The sequence below is a fragment of the Atractosteus spatula genome, chromosome 17, assembly GCF_055471065.1.
Source record: "Atractosteus spatula isolate fAtrSpa1 chromosome 17, fAtrSpa1.hap1, whole genome shotgun sequence".
Classification (NCBI taxonomy): domain Eukaryota; kingdom Metazoa; phylum Chordata; class Actinopteri; order Semionotiformes; family Lepisosteidae; genus Atractosteus; species Atractosteus spatula.
In genome coordinates this window covers 5,647,982-5,653,228 of record NC_142722.1, presented here as the reverse complement: position 1 = coordinate 5,653,228, position 5,247 = coordinate 5,647,982, and the positions used below count along the sequence as shown (strand labels likewise).

Sequence of the window (5,247 nt, the reverse complement as noted above, 5' to 3'; positions counted from 1 at the left end):
TGTTTATGATGCTATTCCCGCAATTCAATTACTCTCAGGAGGTCCGAATGCCCAGACGTGCAATTACAGTGCAAGCACAAATTATCTCCCGTCTTCTGTTCACGTATTAAAATTCAAGCAGCATAGACAAGCTGCAACCGGGTGAACACGTGACATCTCCAGCGTGGTGTTCACCCGATAAAACTCAAGAGCAGCGTCCTCAGTTACTCATCTTCACCACGCGATGATTTCGCTGAACCTCACTGTGCCGTTAGCGGTGGACTTTAATGACGCTGCAGATTATTTCATTTTTATAGCCAATCTACTAATTGCTACCAGTGCTGTTCTCGTGGCTGGCTCGGTGGTGTTGGGTATTATTTGTACAAAGTCACTTCGAACTCAAAACAGGTTTATTTTCATGCTGAACACCAGCATCAGTGACACTCTGTCTGGGGTAGGTGGTTACTACATCGGACTGTTTGATGTGCAGGAGGGCTATCCGTCTAGGAATGGTACTTATTACATACTTCCTTCGCTGCTGGGTGTCAATATTATGACTATCATGTCTGCACAGGTGGACCGATTCCTTGCTGTAGTTTATCCTTATGCTTATAATCGTTACGTATCAAGGACTGTAGTTATAGAAGTTTGTGTTTTCGCTTGGTTTTATGCTTACATTACAGTGGCGATTCAGAACCTCGTTCCTGTTTAAGTGGCTTCAAAAATGAACGCATATGGTATTTTGACCTTCCAGGCAATAATAATCGCCAAAGTGCTGTTGAACGTGAAACTGTACCTCATCGCTAAATACCAGATTGCTCGTGAGCCGCCGGGTCCAGAGAGAGACAGCAAGAAAGAGTCCCTGAGACTCATCATCGTGGTGGTAGTCTGCTTCCTGGCGCTCTGGACTCCTCGCTTTTACTACATTATCGTGGTTCAAATCACCAGGTCAAGATACATGTTCACAAATAACGCCAGCGACCCTCTAAGTATAATGTTAAGATTCACGGCAACTTGCACTCCCGGACTGTACATCTGGGGGAGCCCCGCTCTCAGGGAGGCTGTGGTGAACACGGTGTGGGGGAGAGTCTGTCCGGTACTGAGAAAGAGGTAAGATTATGTCCAGAGAAAACGCTTCAACAAGTGATTGTTATATAGAAACATTACAGGATCAAGCGTCCAGTCCCGTATCAAAGAATGAGAGCTCTCTCTACTGTATTAAAATCGCTTTCCTTTCCCGCCCCGCTCTGCTCCCTGTAACCCCGCTCTATTGTGTTTCCAGGTGAGCTGTGAACTGCTTACTGGATCCCTTAGTTGGGCTAATAACCTGTTTTTACTGTGCGCGTTTTAGGTCTCTTAACGGAAAACGTACGTGAGTTTAAGGACTGACATGATACCCGCTTACAGAACTCCAGCCCCAGGACGGGTTTCTAGAGGCGCGGAGCAGCTCGGTCTCTTGCTGACTTAACACTTCTGATAAATAAGTACACGATACAATATCTTGCTTTTGATATGTTGAGATAAACCAATGTTCTAATCACTGTCGCTTAATTTTCATTGTATGCTGTTGTTTGTTTGTTTGTTTTTTTTTACATATACACACACACAATATTGTAACTTTTAGTTCAACTAGGTAGCTGCGTCAGCATGCGTAGGCTGCAAAGGAACTGGTAACGGGTTTATTCCGGGCTGAAAAGAAAGGAAAGGAAACAACGTTTCGGCTATGGAGCCTTCTTCATGTGCGATTGTAACTTTAATATTTTAAATCCTGAAGGCGGCTCCATGGCCGAAACGCTGTGTTTTCTTTCTTCTTTTTTTCAGCATGGAATAAACCTATTACTTGTTCCTTTGCAGCCTACGCGTGCTGACGTAGCTGCCCACCTGAACTACTTTAATATTTTGCTGCGAGAGTCGTCCGTAATTGGGGAAAAAAATATATCCCTTAAACAAGCGAGGAATACGCGCTCCTTCCGTGATTGTGCCCTGTGCTGTGATCGTGTGGGCCCTGCGATGGACTGGCGTCCCGTCCAGGGTGTATCCTGCTTTCCGCACAATTCCTGCCAACCTACGTCGAAAACACGCTCCGTCCCAGGTATTGGGCCAACAAACCTCCTGATGAATAAAAATGCATCCAGGACTGTAGGGAAACTCAGCCGCCTCAATCAAGCCTGAAGCAAGAACGATGACTTCCAAACACAAAGAAAACCTAGCCCCATTTATCATGTTTTGTTAAAATCAATGTCGGCTAATGCATATACATATCACCGCTGATAAACTGCTGTTGAAAAGACACCTGAAACCTTATAACGTGGATATAAAAGTGAAGGCTTACATGTTACAGGTAAAAACCTTGTGTATGTGTGTGTGTTTTCCAGGACCGGCCCGGATTCAAAAAGAAACCTCAAAAAAACTGAAGAACTACCGAGTCTAACGAAGGGAAACTGAAAACGTCATCGGCGTTTTAACTGAACAGAATGACAGAGAAACCCGTCGAAACTTGAATAATCCTACTTTCAAATAATTTTATTCACATGTACTGCTACATTTTAACGTCCCCCCATTTCGTTTTATCACTAAACCGAAGATTTTAAGGAAAGGAATTCTTCCCCTTCTCATAAAGTCGTTTTAAAAAAGTAAAACTTCGAAAATAAAGTTCTCACGCTATTTTAAAGGTATTATTTTATTTCTGTTCTTAAAGCGTTTACTGAAGAACGGGGTCACATATAAAGAGCCATTTGGCTTCCTGGGAGGAAAGGTTTTTTTATAACGGGAAAAGCGACATTAATTAAAGTCTTACACAATAATTAAGTCTCTTCATTTCTGCCTTCTTGTATCTTTTCCCATCTCTCGTTTTCACTGTGCTTCTCGCTGTTCCGCCTCTCACTTTCTCTTAACTCCAGCTCGTTTATTTTCTCAACTTACACTTGCTTGAGAAAATTATTCGCCACGTTTCAGATTTTTCGCGGCATTTCACGACGGAATGTTGGGTCCTACATGTTCACGGAAGTGTGGCAGAGCTGTACTTGTCAGGAAGGGACTGCTATAACGAAAATACCTGTAACCAACACATCTTTTGATATCTGAAGAGCACAGGTCGTGTAACATGTACTTAATGCCAGAATGGAAGCTTTGCACAACGTCGTATTTTCTCAAACTTTTCAATTTTCCCCAAAGCAACTTGATCTAAACACGCTTGAAGGGTGGGAAGTACAGCTTCGTACATCATTGCGGTCCAGCTCCCCACTATTTCAGACATATTTACAACTCGCTGTTTCAGGAAGGCTGGAAGTGTCGCTAAGGATACCAGCAATCCTGGTTTCTCACTTTCCTCCTCCCTTCCCTCTGGGAAGCGTTACAGGACCATAAAGGCACGAACTTCCAGCTTCAGATACCGTTTCTTCTCACAAACGGTCAGGGGTGAGTTTCCCGAAAACGATGAATCTTAGAGACTAACGAGCAACTTTACGACGTACGTACGTAACGTACGAGCTACTTTTTCGTGGGTTTCCCAAAACCCCTCTTAATCGGTCATTTAACGAGCGAGTATAAAGTACTTCTTTGTTAACCCCTCCCCTGAAGTCGCTTAGCAAAAAGCATCACAAGTTGATTAAAAAACAATCGATTGACAATACTTTGATTATATGGTGTCGGTTTTGGTCCTTCAGTGGGATGCAATAAAGTTGTGAAAAGGAATATGAAGCAAACATGACATCATAATTTAAAAACCATTTAAGCGAAAGCGTATAGATAGGCACAAAATGGGACCCTTATTGTTTCTAGGAAAAAAGAAAATAAATGACCGTAAAAGAAAACCAAGTTTAACTGTGTGGACAGTGTATGCGTCCTGCACGACGTTTTTGATTTAAAGCCATATTTTTTGGCGCGCTGCCATTGTTAAAGAATCACAGTGTTTCATGAGAAAAAAATGAAATGTTTTAATATAAAACGGTATTCGAACTTTAAATATTGTATCGACCGCGGGTTTCGGTACGGAATGGAGCAGGCGTGGGACTCAGGGAATGGGGCTTAACAACACATTTATTAACTCGAATCGGGAAAGGTACACACACAGGGACAGGGGTTACAGCGCTGCACCTACAGTAATATACACACACACACGAAGGGAAGAGACTGTATCCCAGACTCCGTCCCACTATATACAGTCCGGTAGTCCCCAGGTGCTGTTCTCAGCCCGCCCTGCGTGGCGCTACATTGTAATACATGTTACATGTTTCACGTTCTTTATGGAATTTAAATACAATTTAAACCCCACCCCAAAAGTACTAAAAGAGGGAGTATTATTAAAACATTTGACTTATGAATATGAAATTTACCAAGATGATTAATAAATTAATTACTGTATGAATAAATGTTTTTTTTCGAATTTCCTCTTGCATAGTACAACAAAATATCAAAAAAACTTAATATAAAATCTTAGTATTCTATATTTCCAGAGAATTCCCATGACGTGAATTGAATGTGCTCTGTCTGGCGATCTCTGGCGCTAAGGTTGGCGCAGGAGGCAGCCAGTTTAAGAAGCACTTAGTGATTAACGAGTGGGTCGGGGAGCACGTAGATTACGAAGGATTTAACGTGCTACTTTAGTTACGATAGGTTTTGGGAAACACTCGTAAATTAACGATCGATTTTAAGGGCGAGTTTACGATGTTCTTAGCGCTACGATGCTTTCGGGAAACTCACCCCAGATTACTGAACTCTACCCCTACAACAGGCTCACAAGCTTTTTTTTTTGCTGCGTTTTCTCCAAGATGTATGTTATATAACTTGTTGTTGCTGCCGCTGTTCTGTTTTTGGCGTTTCCTTAACGTCTTTGTATTGGAGAATACTATGCAAATAAGCATTTCATTGCACTTGGCGAACTCTACTCTGAAAGACGTCTCACGTTCATGCCAGCTCCCTCCGACATCCCGCTATAAATAAACCGTTTATTTCACCTCATAGCCTCCTTTGGAGATTACTTTGTAAAAGCACCACTACAAACTAGCACATCTGAAGCCCGCACACTTCGAATTTCTAACTGCAGAAATACCCACAACGATTTTGAAATAAAAACAATGATTTTAATTTCACTAGTGGACATTTAGCGACCCAGCTAGTTTGGACCGGAGAGTTAATTCTCTTGGAAACCCCGTTAATTGGCATGTTGGAAGGGAGTGAATGTGTACAATTATCATTATACACACACAATACTAAAGTATTATAATTATACAATTAGTATAATTACTCCTATGCTCAAACTAGGGATCA

The 5,247-nt window shown here is 42.0% G+C and overlaps 1 pseudogene; it reads left to right on the top strand.

The window, feature by feature from the left end:
* The first annotated feature begins 223 nt into the window (after positions 1-223).
* Positions 224-1,093, top strand: LOC148818916 (uncharacterized; annotated as a pseudogene).
* Positions 1,094-5,247: the final 4,154 nt, after the last annotated feature.